Source organism: Balearica regulorum, chromosome 12 (assembly GCF_011004875.1).
Source record: "Balearica regulorum gibbericeps isolate bBalReg1 chromosome 12, bBalReg1.pri, whole genome shotgun sequence".
NCBI classification, from domain to species: domain Eukaryota; kingdom Metazoa; phylum Chordata; class Aves; order Gruiformes; family Gruidae; genus Balearica; species Balearica regulorum.
In genome coordinates this window covers 20,126,522-20,141,587 of record NC_046195.1, presented here as the reverse complement: position 1 = coordinate 20,141,587, position 15,066 = coordinate 20,126,522, and the positions used below count along the sequence as shown (strand labels likewise).

General features: G+C 42.2%; 1 protein-coding gene across 6 annotated transcripts in view; it reads right to left on the bottom strand.

The window, feature by feature from the left end:
- Positions 1-15,066, bottom strand: part of LRRK1 (leucine rich repeat kinase 1) — an 81,412-nt gene that overhangs the window by 61,679 nt on the left and 4,667 nt on the right. The window contains exon 1 of one of the 6 annotated variants that reach the window (XM_075763909.1): positions 14,535-14,689. The exons of the other annotated variants lie outside the window; for them this stretch is intronic. The gene's annotated coding sequence lies outside the window, so the exon portion shown is untranslated. Of the gene's footprint in view, positions 1-14,534; positions 14,690-15,066 lie in introns of those variants that run through there. 6 annotated transcript variants of the gene reach the window in all.

Genomic DNA, 15,066 nt, shown 5'->3' with positions numbered 1-15,066 from the left:
AGAGTTACCTGGCAGTTTAACCATAGTCTTCAGGATATTAATTTTGGTCCCTAAACTCAATTTCAGTCTTGTCTTAGGCACATAAGAACTTTTTTGAACATTTGAACATCCATCAAGTAGAAGTCAATAAAAGCTTCATTGAATGTAAGAAATATGGGCAATTCTGTTTGAAACCAATATATTTATATCTAAGTATTCTTGGCAGAAAGATAACGCTGCTTATCATTCAAGTTTCTTATTTAACTGTCATCAAAACTTCATTCTATGATTGCATTCTGCAGAGTAAACTGACCTCCTGCCTAAGATCTGAGCAAACATGCTGCCGAAGGTCTTCAGCAAAAAAAAAGACCTTGCAAATGAACTAATTACAAGACTGAAAAGTGCAAAACTGGTGAGATAGAGAGTGACAAATAGCTTGCCCTCAGCTAACAGCTGTACTCACACGTATCTGTCAAAGTTAACTTGACCTTTCAAAGGTCAAATGAGAGAAGGTGGGCCATCCATTCCTAAGTTCCCAAAAAACAGAGAAGCCATCCACTGCAAAGCTAAGCATCTCACCAACTAAATTACTCAATTCACAGAAGACTTAATGGTGACTTAGTAAATGATATATTGACTTCTGAAATACAAACGGAAAATAAGAAGCAGCATATTTTATAAGCTTAATTTATACTCATCAGTAGGAAAAAAATGAGGAAAATGACATTCTACTTACTAAAGCCTGTTTTATTCCTACAAGATGCATGACTGAACTGTCATCAGTACTGGCATTCACGTAGGCTGGGAATAAAATTTTGCCAATACATGCGTGAGCCATTTTTAGCAAAAATCTGGGCCAAAATCCAAAGAAATTCTGCCTATGGTTTTAACCCCACAAATCTCACTCTCTTTACCTGAGCTCTTAGTGGCTTTCACACCTCACTCGCATATAGCCTTGACCAACATGATACGAGAGCAATACTGAAGTTGAATAATATTGAACCTCTGTTTCTGGACTTGATGCAACATGTTGAGCATTTAAGCCTGGATGTAACAAAGTGCTTTTAATTCTTAGATTGCACAGGTTTAGGACCTTGCTTCTGCACTTTGCACGATAGAGTCTACGTTCCTGTTTGACAACGCACATTGCTATATGCAAAACAGCATAGCAAGTTATGCTATTCTAGCAGTACTTCTTGGATATTTCTGTAATAAAAGGCTACTAGAAACTCCAGAAACTCTTACACGCCCATTGTGATTTCCTTTAGTTTTTGCTTTATACACACAGATCTGGGGGTTCCTATGTTGTCACAGGTTCCTCTAAAACCACTGCCTCACATCAGCACCCCTGTTCTGAGCTTGCAGAAGGAAAGCGGATAAATGAAGCCTATTTGAACTGTGGTGGTATGGCGTGGGTTCATTTCTCTAACATGTTTGACTCTCGATGAAAATAAGGTCATGGGGTTTACTCCCTGTCATTCAGATCATCTCTGCATCATCTTTATTTAACTTCTCCATAGACCCACGGCTTCTTTTCTTTGCTTGCTTTCTAATGAGCGTAAGCAAACCAAGTGCTATTTGTGAGGGGAAAACAGGAGGCATCTGCCGACATTAAAAATGCATCTTTCATTTATTCCTCATGCCACTTAACAGCTTGTATCAAAGCAACTAACTTTGAAAATGTTTCCCACTCTTGATTTCAATGTTTTATACTTTGGAAGTAGCCTTTAAGCTTGGCTTTGCATTAACAGCCTTTTACAAAAGCTAGGGGCAAAACGAATTTTCTTTTAAAAAAATATTCCAATGGAATCAGAGGTTATCAATAAAAAAAGCAGTATTATTTTATTGCCATTCAAAGGTTACAAGAGTATCGCTTTTAAAGGGCAATAGACTGCTGTCCCAGCTCAGAGAAACAAAACAAAAATAAGTCTCATTAATAATAAAGGATATCATGAGAATTTCAGAGATGTATGTAGTTACACCCTATCTCAGGGCTTGTTATTACAGCAGGTGAAAAAAATTCTAATATTTCTAAATTGACAGTATGCCATTTTCAGCAAAAAGGTGAGGGTTTGCAGGTCAATGCTGAGAATCAGCAAATGGCTGCAAAACAAAACAGCACACTACAGATGATTATTATCTTTATACCCCAAATCACTGCATTCCTGTCTCTGACACATTCACTCACAGAGTTTGTAAGTGCTACATTAGTCCTTTGATAAGGCAGGAGTTTTTTGGCAAGTAACTAGAATATTTTTATTTAGCAGAGAAAGATATAAATGAATCATAGAATTGTTAATGAGATGTTTAACACAGATAAAATAGGGTAGGCAGCTAACTTACTCCAAATCAGAATTACAATAATAATAAAACTTTAAAACTGCTACTGACCTTGTCATAATGTGTGCAGGTATTTCCAGAGAGAGGAGCAAATGGAGATGATGACATTAACACAGCATCCCATTCAGTGATGCTCAATTAAGCTATTAATTCCTTGGACTGTTAGCCACCCACCTCTGCTTCAGCACAAGCAGCTCTTACAGCGTCTTTTGGCTGGCTGGCTGCTTCATTGTCGGAATTAACTACTACATTTTAGCCTTGACAGTTATTTTCATCTCCATGTCCCATTACAGCGAAATCCAAGCCTCTGGTTCAGAGAGGATCTGGGGATGGGGGTGGGCAGGGAGGCCGACTCTCTGGGCTCAGCTCAGACATTAATTCCCCAACAGCACCAGATGGCTACAGCTAACCTTTATCAGCTTAATCTTTTGCCATTTTGACTTCTGAGCACTGCCACAGAGCAAACAAAAAATGGGACAGAGATGAGGTTTAAGATGTGCTGAATATTTAAAGCTAACCCCCCCAAATGCTTAGAAACTCACAAGTGTCGCTGAACATTTTTCAGTACTACTCTATGGAAGCTTTGGCCAGCTGGTTTGCAAAATTAACGGAAAGCCATGTTATTTCTCAGTCTCTGTAACAGACTCATGTATATTCTGTTGCTTTGAAAAACTTCACACTAATAAACCAAACGACAGCCAACAGGAAGGCTCCAGTGCTTTCAAAGGATGATGGATCTGTCCTACATTGTGCTTTCCACCTAGATGGGTAAGAAAAATTTCTCAGTCCTCTGGAAATCTTTGAGATACTGAAAAATAATTCCCAAACCAGGAAAAAAAAAAAAAACAAACCCTGGGTTCTTTAACAAAAAAAAAATTAAATCAGTTAAGGTCAGTCAAAATGCTTTAAGAAACAAAGAAGTCTTTTGCATTCCTTCTCTAATCAGCTGACACTTAAAAACAGGGTTAAAAGGTTTTGTTCATTTATTTCAATCATTCACTTCTTAAAAGATACAGTCATGGACCAAGGTCTGTTCCCCCTGCTTCCCACACGCACTTGGTCCAAGGGGCCCCACAGCTAGGGCCTGGTCCAGAACCATTCAAAGGAGAGTCCTGCAGCAAGACCCTATGATCTATTGTACCTTGTTCTCAGACTTAGGCAAAATACATACGGCTCAACCAACTCTGATATAAAATGTCCCTGGCAGAATTCAGAAATGGTTAGAACCACATATAAACCCCCCTGTGAGAAGACGAGGAGAAAAAGTTACAGTAAATCCAATTGAGAGATAACAGGATGGTTTATCTGGGAAATTCAGCATCCCCACAGGAGAGACCACAGCAGAACTGGGGCACGTCCCTGTGACCCCGATTAATATCTCTTCACAACAAGTAAGACTTGCCAGATTCTCAGGACAGAGAAGGAATCCTACACACACTTTTTCTGCCTGTTTTTTGCAGTTGCATCTCACCCAAACATCCATTATTTCAGCTAATTAAAGGAGTGGCTCTACACTGAGATGTTCCTGCCAAGGCAGTAGAAAAGATGATATATTGAGTATGAAAGAAACCCACATCTACAACATATAATCGATGCTCACTGCCCCAAAAGGAAACTTATAATCCTACAAAAGACCAGATCTGAAACACAGAAGAATGCTTCAAACACACAAATCCCGTACTGAAGGGATCTTTTTCACTATTACTACATACTCTGGAATTATTTTTAAATTGTTTACATGCCAGTACCACACACGCAAAGTGCCGATCTGCATTAAGCATTTTCCAGCAAGCATACACGATCTTGTAAAGGGCATGCTGACAATTTTAGGTACAGCAATGCAAAGTGACCAATTATCACCAGAGCCACTGGAAATTTTCTATTTAGAAACACTCTTAACCTGCAAGGAAAAAAAAATTTGCTAATGCAAACCTGAAAGGAAAATATTAAGTCCTGGATGGAAAAATGCTCTGGACTTCTGCCTTTTTAAGGGGCTCAAGAACTGAATTACAAAAACCAGACACCTCCAAAAGCTTTAGCTCTACACTTACACAATCGTGTCTCCATCAGCCAGGATAATGGGGGAAGAAGGGAAGGAAAAGCCCCAAATACTAATAACATTGAGGCTCAGCAGGCTTTAGTGGGCAGTATCACAGATGCCTGAACAGCAGTGTGAAATTGTCAGTCACAGCCAGCACTGAGCTGGGGCTAAAAAGCTCTACCAGATCTGAGTGGGCTCCTGCATTTGTGTGTAGGTCTCCCAGATTCCCAGGACTCTGGAAATTATTTGCATTGTCCAAGAAGTTCAAATGAAACCAAACTGGTCATTCCCATTTTGCTCTGCCTTAGACATGATGCTCCCCACCAGATGTTTTAAAAGTGCCCACACCACTTCCACTGCCCTGGACTATGCCTGATGGAAGAGGGGCTGCAGGACTTCAATCCTCACTGCAGAATTAGAGTGGAGGCATCTCATCGGCACTGTGACTGGGCACCCCTTTCTCCCACCTGGGCTCCGGGGGCCGCAGCCAGCCTCTCGTGTACCCTACACAAATCCCCAGCCAGCTGCGCATACCAGCACACAAGGTTCCCATTGCTCCAGACCCCACCTTTAGTTTCACCCTCTCTGTTTATAAAGCTCCAATAGATAGCACCAAGACAACCTCCACATCCCATACAAATGGCAGCAGCCGACAGCAAACATGAGGCTGCTGACTCCTCCTCCCTCTTCTCTTTCTGACTTTTCACCAAGCGGCTGGGTACCACACACAAGCAGGCAGCCCTTCACTAACGCTGCCATCCCCAGCTTACCAGCACAACAAACTGGGCCATTGCTGACGACAGCGATGGTTTTGCCCTCTCCCCCGAGTACGAGTGTCAGGCCTAAGCAGCTTCATGTACACATGTTCATCCCTTTCGATCTGCAGGAGCACTCAGAGCATCACTGGCCACAACACATTTCTCAGTGGCCAGGTTGTCTCATGAAGGCATCATCATCGCTGGTAGACACACCACTAGCCTTTGGGCAGGGAAGGAACGGGATGGGCGAACCTCCGGCAAGCACAGGGCGAAGGCTGGCTCCTGCAGTGAAGGGGGATGCCCCGCGTCCCCCCCATACTGCCCAATTTGGGGTGCAAAGGATCAGCAAAGACCACAGAGAACATCGATGGTGTTCATTTCCACCCCCAAGGGAAACGGATTGAGGGAACCAAGAGAGCTCCAAATAGCCAGAGAGCCAATTGCTGTATTGAAAATACAAATGACTCAGCTCTAAGTGAAAGTTTCTATTTTTGTCTTTTGGCCTCAGTGATTTGGTTCCAATCCTACAGCTTGAGTCATTCAGAAATATGCTTTTGCATGCAAGGCCAGCTATGCCACTCTTGCTCTCCAAATTTTAAATTGGAAGATATACATTAAGCATGCAGAAGTAAGACTATGCTTTTGGATTTTCTTCGTGTTCGTTTCCAGGCATGGCTGGAAAGAGAGGATTATTAAATGATGAAAGTTGTCTCTAGTGAGACCATTCCTGTCCAGCTGAATCAAATATTATAGCCATGAAACCAAACCAAGATTGGATTTCAGTTGAAACTTCGTAAAAAAAAATTTCATGGCTAACTTTGGTTTCTTTGAACTCATGAAACTCCACGGATGCTGCTGGGAAAGACAAGCCCCAGTGGGGCTTTCAGAGAAAGCTGATGAAAGCGGAAGGATGAAGCTCATAGCTGCTCCATCAGGTCCCCTTGGGCCACAGCAGCAGGCCCAGTTCTCCATCCCTCCATCACATAGCAGGGGTCCTGGGTAGCTGCTGTCACCTGCTCGGCCACCAGTGTCCCTCCTCCCTTCCCCAAGGAGCACAGCAGGTCTCTTACAGAACCTGGACGTATGAAGATTTTGGAAAGGCTGGCCAGAGATGAGGAAAAAAGGGAAGGCAACATTAAAAAGATAAGTAAAATACCTTGCATGACTCCAGCATATCATGTTCAAGGAAGATTAAAAGAATCTGGAAGAGGTGGAGAAGATGAATCAAACAAATGGACAGTCTAATTACAAGACTACAGATGAAAAGAGCTTGGCTTACTGAGCCTGGAAAAATGAAGGCTGGATGAGGATGGGAGTACTGTCTATAAATACATCCAGAGGGAGACACCAGGGGAGGAGAAGAGCTATTTATGTACAGGGTGCGAATACATTTTGGCTGCCAATTAGAAGAAAGTTTAAAGCAATGGAGAAAGGAGGCTTTGGAAGTCTTCTAGAAAAAGCAGAAGCAACAGTCAAATCACTTTGCTTAAAACAGGCCTTGCATAAAGTTTAGGAGTGTGACACCAGGACACTGACCCACACACTCCTTCCAGTCCTACATCTTGCGTTCCCACTTCACACATGGACAGCAGTTAATCCAGTTACCAGGCACTAACAGTTATAACTCATGAGACGATAACAGCTTCAGAGGCTACTTTCAGGGGAGTTAGTAGAAAGAGATAACATCTTTTATTAAATAAACTGATAGATCTGGGAAAAAGCAGATACATCTAAGGGAAGAAGCCTTTCAAGAGATTTGAGGGGGTAAACACCCCATGCAGCAAATTCCAAGCTTAGTACATGTTAGACACAGTTCAATGAGCTTCTTTAACTGTGTCTGCTAGCCTAATAAAACACCTTACTCTTTGCTATCCTCACTTCTCATCTATCACTAAGACAACAACAATTCTAGTTTAGGTGAAAGTGTTGTATGCAGAGGAAAAGAAAATGCAATCAAGATATTGGCTATGGTTGGCATCAAGAGAGTTGAACGGGCAATTTGGCAACAACAGAGCTAAGGGAAGTGCAGAGCTTAGAAGAGCATCAGAGGAAAGAGATGAATGGGATAGTCTGGCAAAGAAAAAAAAACAAAACAGTAAGAGAAAGTGAGGCTCCACTCCAGCTTCTACTGAACTCAATGTGAGCACTTCCAGCAGCTTCCATACAAGTAGGAGCAAATCCTCTGAGATGCTGGTTTCCGGGACAGAATATTGCAGAGGGGAGATTAGATGAACAGCTGTGTCCGGAGCAGAAGAGAAAGCCTGATGAAAAGACCTCTGGCCAAGACAGTGCCGGTCCTGAATCAGGCTGTGTAGCGATGTGCTACCAAAGCTTTAATAGGGGGCTACCAAAAAAAATAAAACCTTCCCTCACTTGTGACAAAAACCTACAAGTGGCAGAAGTGCTTGCATTTGCAGAGAAGGGCAATGGGGAGATATTTCCCTTTTGTCTTCCTGATATCTGGCAATATCAGCATTCATCTCAGTGGAGAGAGGACAAGGACTCTGCCTGGGACGATGCCATGTTCAAACAAAGGTACATGCTATGAACCCACTGCAGCCCACAGCATTTTTAGATGGCAGCTCCAAGGTAGAGACAGAAAAAATTACACAAGGTATATTTCATCCCCTTCCCACCAGCCTTTGATGAACTCAGATCCATTGCATCCAAGAACCTGGTCCAATCCATACAAATGACTTTCATTTGACAGCTTTTATTCCCACCCTGCAATTGTGTGAAAGGTCCAAGGTGCAAATCATTGGAGAATTGTGACCATGATTACAAGCCCACTTAAGGAGCTAGACTTTTTTGGTTTTCAAGCTACATTTGAGATCTGAAAAGGGGTCTTGTCCATTAGTGTTATGAAAAAAAATGTTCCTGTTTGATGCAAAAATAAAAGCATTTTCAAAGGCTCTTTGATGTTCAAGACAGAAAGACATGCAGGCAGATTCTGGAGGAGGTCTTGTCTTCAGCAATTACCAGCAGTCTTTTTGAATCTTACTCCTGAGACAGAATTTTTATGTGAAGTAAGTAATCACACTGCAGAGTGTATCAGCTCTAAACCTTGTGGCTTTTCAATTAAGCAGCAATAACCTCTAGTCAAAATACTCCTTAACTAAGATGGGAATAAAACAAATAACCCTAAAACCAACTAACTGCAGGTGAAGCAATTCCAAATGCTTTTAAAAGATTTCATTTTGAGCTCTTCTCTGGTAGCCATGACAGTTTTCCAAGCGATATTCTGATCATTAAAACAAGCAGTGATGTAATTTCCACAGTGACCACAAACATACCAAGAATATTTGAGCTAAATTTATCCAGACTTCTTGTTTGAATAACTGCTTTCGTTCGTTATTTTTCCATGATTTTCAACTATGCACAGAAAAGGAGCTGTGGACAGCCTGGGACTAAGCTTTCCCCAGCAGCATCCCAAATGCCAACGTTTATGCTTAGGAGCCACATATTGACTATTAGAAATGAAATTAAGCTGCTCCTCCAGCTCCCAACCCCAGGTCCCTGCTCCTTTCACCCTTCCTCTTCCTCCCCCCCTTCCTGTAGCAGACTGACTCTTTCTCCTCACCCTTGGGAGGGAAACAACAAGGGCCTTGTCTTTGCGGCTGAGAAGTTCCCAAAGCTCACCACAGATCTGTCATCCTCTCCAACTGGAGAGGGAGAGCTGAAAAAGAGAGGACCTGCACCAGATTTCCCACTGCTCTGTGCAGCTCCGTGGCAGACTGGCCTGTCTAGAGCAACATGTCCCACCACCATGAGTACCTGTGCCAGGAGAGCTCGGGCCAGGAAAGGTTGTCTAGGCACCTTCACCAGCAGGTACATGTGCCCCTGCAAAAAATACATAATCTACAAAGACATCCCTGGGTTTTACCCTCTTTTCCAACATGCGTATGGTGGGTAATCATCATACTGGGAGGGACTGGGCATTTGCAAAACCATCATAACCCCCAGATTTTACTACATCAACTTTGCTTTTGTTCAGTGGGAATCTTTTTCAACTGTCATGTTTTAACATAGTCTGAATATGTCCTTGCTGACTCCATTTCAGATTCATGATCAGACTCACCGAGCTTGCCTGTATGTAGCTGTACATGTTTGTAATTTCTGAAAGTGCAGTTTTTTTCTTTTTTTTAAACCAGAAACTGCTGACCCCCAGGGCCCCTCTGACTGCAGGAGGGCTTTTTGAATGTTGAGGGCCTTCCCTAATACTTAAAGACTTCTTTTATAAGTCCTCCCTTTAAGTAAAAGCAAGGCACAAATTCAAAGCATGGATACAGTTCTGTTGTGAAACTATCAGCAGCTTACATAAAAGGGCTGCTGCTGTGGTGATACATAATCATGCAAATAAGCAATTGCTGACCCACTAATGAGCATACAGACTTGGATTAAGGAAAGGAATTAAATATCAGCCTAACTTGATGTAAAAATCTGAAACAGAACCTATTAAGGGACAGACTTCACCTATACAGCAGACTGGGAGGTGAATGGTGTAAAATCCATTCCCCACATCCTCATCTGCAATGCAAACATTTCCTCCCAGTTAGCTGCTCCTGCCAAGCAGAGCCCTGGCAGCCCCTTTATCAATCAGAGAAATGAAAAACAAAGAAACCACAGACTTAATGCTGTGAGAATCCCTGAAGATCTGATCCCAAACCTGTCATGTCAGTGCAAAGACTTTAATGGGGTTTGGATAAGGCCTCCATAGGCTTTGGAGAGGATAAAAAAAATAATAAATTCATAGCACTTTCTTTAATGCAAGTATAGAATTGCCTGCAACATCACTGACAAAACAATAAATCAATCACAAGCCTGGGAAAGACTGAGTTGGTGTGAACACTGTAAATTGCTTTTTCCCACTGAAACAGAGGACGAAGGTTCTATGACCACAGTGTCAACCCTCACCTGAGATCTACCTTATAATCACACATTAGTAACATTGTTAAGGAATCCCTGTGTACTGGTTCTAAGGACAAAAGATTTTCTTTACTACCTTATCACCTTATCTTTGTTTTTTTCTAGGCTTCTTGACAGAGCTGTCATAAATTACATTTTAATGTAATATACCACCAATACATTTTAACTGAAAGGTAGAAAAATAAAGCTGTATAGCAGCAGATAATGTCAGATACAGCTCAGATAAAGATCAATGTTCTACTCCTGTCTGTAAATCAAACTGGCTTTCAGGTTGGACTCTCTCCTCAATTAGCTTCCCAAAGTCTGTACCGCACTGCTGGCACTCCCAGCAGCTCTGCCCTCCTTGCTACAGATCTCAAGTTCAAGAGCAGGCTGGCTTTTATGGTATTTGCAGGGAAAAAGCTGGTCCTGCCACTGCTAAGACCTAAGTGCTCCTTTATATTTCCTTAACTCCTGAGGGGCACAGCATCCACAAGCCAAACTACCACTTTCCACATGCACAAGAACACATTTTTAAAGACAAATGGTTCCTCCTGCTGCCTGTTTCAAAATACAAGGGACATCTATGAGTACATCTAAAGGACAGTGCTTAGTACCTAGGCTCTGAAAATCAGTTCAGAGCATCTTAAATTAAGCACCTAATTGTACATGCCCTGGCATTCATTGCCCTTTTTGGAAATCCAGGCTCAGTTCGGCGAGATGGTGCAATATGCGGCTCTGCTACAGTCTGCACAGGAGAGCAGGCTTAACCACATGTGTTTTCTGCTGCAGACCAGCCTTCCGCATTAGCTTTTGGCCCCATGTGAGATTGCACCACTTCTGTATGAAGTGTGTATTTAAATATGTTTAAAAATACAAGCCTATTACTGCTTTACTAGTGTACTTCCTATTCCTGCCTAGCATTTCCTACTTCTCCTTCTGCAGGGCATGATGCAGTAAGACTAATTCACATAAGATACCTGTTTTATTTTCTGCTTTTTTTTTTTGGGGGGGGGCGGGGGGGAGTTCCTTGTAGGAATACTTTCAACTTGCTGTTTGGACTCAAATTAACTCGCAGCTTAATGAGTAGGAAGAAAAACAGAAAACCTTCAAGGCTCATTTAGTCTGATTATACAGAACTTCAAGCAACCAACACACTTTGCAGGTGTCTAGTGCTCTGTGTGCTCAGATCACCTCCCAGATGCTCTCCTTGTCCTTCTCACTGCCACGCTGCCTCAGACTCAGGGTAATGTTACTATCTCCACTACATGGATGGAAAAAGTAGGATAGAGGGTGCGAGTATTTTTTCCCTGTTATACAGCACAACGTGCCACAGATGGGGCTAAGTCAACACACCCCAAGACCTAGCTGCTGGCCCTAGCCCCATGCGCACAGCTTTTTGAGGCTTACGTGGGGATTTCAAGAGGGACAAAGTGATATAAGTGGTGCTGCAAACGCTGATTTTTCTTCACTCCTCTATTCAGAAGGAAAGATTTATACGCAAAGATATTCACACTACCAAACGCAAGCTCCTGCCCTTCACATTTAAGGTAACAAATCAACTGTGCAGAACTATGAGGAAACGACAGCAAAGATCTCATCTGGAGGCCATGTACACGCACATCCAGGAGCAGGGGAGCTCTGCCGGCTTTTATTGCTATAAAGAAGTCAGGTTCTTCCTGTAGACTTTTATTTTTTAAGTGGATTTTACAGTGCCAGACTGACAGCCTGGAAAGCTCGGCTTATCCAGCAAGTACAAAACAGAGAGCAAGTGCAGAGTCTGTGAAAGTTTCCATCCCTCCACCTACAGTCCCGCCACCTCCTCAAACTGCTGCCCTACGACGAAGGCCTCGGCCACATTTGCAAATGTCCTGCCCTCATGCAAACAGGGGAGCGATGCTGGATGCACAAAGCAATGTCCCAGGAGAATAAGCTGTTTCATTTGCTGTTAGCTAACTTCAAACTGTCACCATTAAATCTGTTGTGAAACTTTCCATATAAAATTGCATTAGCTCCTGAGCAGTCCCTCTTGTTAAACTGACTCTTTAACTCTTCCAGTTAAACTCTTCTCACTTGCACTGGAGACTTTTCTATGATTCAGGAAGCGGCAGTGCAGGCAGCAGCTTTCCCTCTGAGTCAGTACTGAGCCGAGCCAGGGCCCAGACGGGGTTGCAAAGGTCACTACCATCGTGGTGGTTCTTTCTGAGAAAATACAAAGCCCTGTGAGCTGCAGGGTCACCATGGCACTTGTGAAGCATAGCTTTAAGCCTCTGGTCCACTCCAAATGCCAACTCAGGTCATTATATTCTGGTTACGTGTTTGCGCCCTCATTTTAATATTTAGATCCCTTTTCCAGGCAATCTGCACATGTCTATCTGTGCTTCCCTGGACAGTTACAGCTTACAACAGATTTGCCTCAGAAGAAGTTATGAAGGTTCATTTAGTTAACATCTATAAAGCTACTATAAAATTTCAAACAACTATCATTGGCATCATTGTCCTTAATGATGTAATATTATATACATTGCAACATAATACCCCTTTTTAATGTTCATTTCTAGATTTTGCAGGAGAGAAGAGACACCGTCTGGTGTGTTGGAAGGATAATCCAATTCCACCTCCGAGACACATAAGTGGCATATGAACGCTCTGTGACTGAATAAAATTCTCAAGAAGAGAGTGATAAGCTCTTTAACAAAAGTACCCTTACATCTCATCTTGCTCTTCTACATCTTTTCTGAAACTCACATGAGAATTAAATCCTAGCTGTAAAATTTCGTAAGATTCAAAGAAATCAAGCAGCCTGTAGAAAGGAGATGAATCTCTATTCTGTTCTAGGCATTCATACAGTGATATCTTTGGGCTTCCATTGTATTCCCTACAAGTTCATATTATGTAACCTCCATTATATTATGTAGAGCTCTCTAACCAAATTTAAAAAAAACCCCAAATCCGTGCTTCACAAGAGACTGCAGCCACCCCCGTATCTCTACTTGCTTGCTTTCTTTTAATTAGGACAAGATGAATAAATCTAGGAGAGGGGATGCGGTTTTTGAGGAGGCAAAGGAGATGCTGACTGCACCCAAAACGGAGCGTTATTCTGTACTCCAGTGGCAAATCCTCTCTGTGGACCAGCAAATGCTCAGCTGGCATCATCGAGTCAAGCCCAGCACCATCCCCAGAGGGTATACAGGGTCCAGTTCTGAATCACAGCTCGCCCGCTCTCAGGGTAAGTGGGCATCCTGCTGGGATACAGGCAAGATCACTGCCGCAGCCGAGAGGAATAGCAGAGGAGACACGAGCAGTAAGGTGAGCCCTTGCATCATATGTTACATTTGCTAACTAGAGCCAATGATGCTGTGAACCTGTTCTCCACATAAACACCTGGCCAAATGTATAGCTGTTAGGAAAAAAAAGCCCTAAAAATCTTAAGGCTTTCACATGATCAAGGCACCGGGTGCACATGGTACCCACTGGAAGGTGCTTCCAGCACTGTGCTGGCTGTAACGCCACGCTGATCCAACCGACCCATCACGGGGCCACAGGCACCGCCGTGCTCTTTGTTAAACCCCTCACATCCACACTCCTGTCCTTCCTGCCTGAAAAAAAAGCCTCCAAGCTTTGTGAGCACTAATGAGGTTATTGGCATTAAAGAAATTATCCGTGATCTCACTCCCCTTCCCAGTGGTTGCCATTGAATGGAAGCGGGAGGCTGCATCTAGATTGTTACTAAATGCGCGCAAACAATAGGTTCAAATGTGGAGGCTGAATGAGTCACCGCGTTCCTGCGTTCAAGCTGTGTAATAGGATCCAAACACAGAACAAGGACCAGATAACTTAGGGAGTGGACCAGCTGGCTAATGACAATTATTCTTGGCAGGACTCAAGCAATCCCAAAATAAAAATGCATTTAAACATGTACAGTATGCTCACAAAGAGCAAATCCACCAGAGTAGTACTGGATCTTAAGCTTTCCTAGGATCCCTCTGCCAGTCTTCCAACACTGTTTATCAAATAAAATAACCCAGACATGTAAGTACAGAAGAGTTATACCAGTAAGATTTGTATGCTTCCAGTTAACCAGTTTAACTGAATATACTTATATAACAGAAACATGTAATAAAGTTGTCAGAAGAAAAACTGAACTCATAATGTAGAAAATATACCTTTTTCACTTTTCACCTCATTATTCGCTCATAAACTAATTTGTTTATTTACTGTATCATTAAACAGTGAGAAAAACTTGCCAAATCACTATTGCAGAACAAAAATTCAGCAATTCTTAACACTTGTGAATCATTAGCGCAGATTAAAATTCTTCTCATGGTTTATAGCTTAGTATTCAAGTGGAGATAAATTCTTCCAGAGAGAAACTCAGAAGACAGAACTGAAGAATGTTAAGAATATTCAATAACCAAACGCTCCTGATTATTATAGAAAGATACAATGCCAATTAACAAAAGCAAAAACCAACAAAAAAATCAGTAACACACAATAAGCAGAATACATACAGAGAAAGGAAAGAGTTTCCAGAGCTCCCTGTGATGCTGGTGAGAAATGTCTTCAAACAAGATAAGGCAGTCTCTGAATAAAGTATCAGGTTTTGCTTCATAGTTGCTGATAAAATCCAAAATAAGCCTGCAAAAACATTAGCTTCTACTGAAGCTTGCTTACTCACTACAAAGCGTCAAACACACCTTCATCCCACACTTAAAACGCAGATGCTGCCTCCTAATGAACTGCTTGTTGCAAGGGGGGAATACCGTTATACAATAACCAGAAGGCTATTTCTCGATGCAGAAACATAACTAGGTTTTGACTCAGAGAAATGCAGCAGTGCCTAGGAGCTGAGGGTTTCAGCGATAAAAATCATCCAAGAATAATTTGGCTGTTCAGAAAAAAAATTTAACAGGAGGCAACCTGAAGCATATGTCCTTTCTGAAAGAGAAATTTCCACCTATGGATTTATTACATTACATAAACACAGACCTTCTGATCTAGCCCAACAATAAATCACTGCAAGCCACTGAATCAAAGCTGACA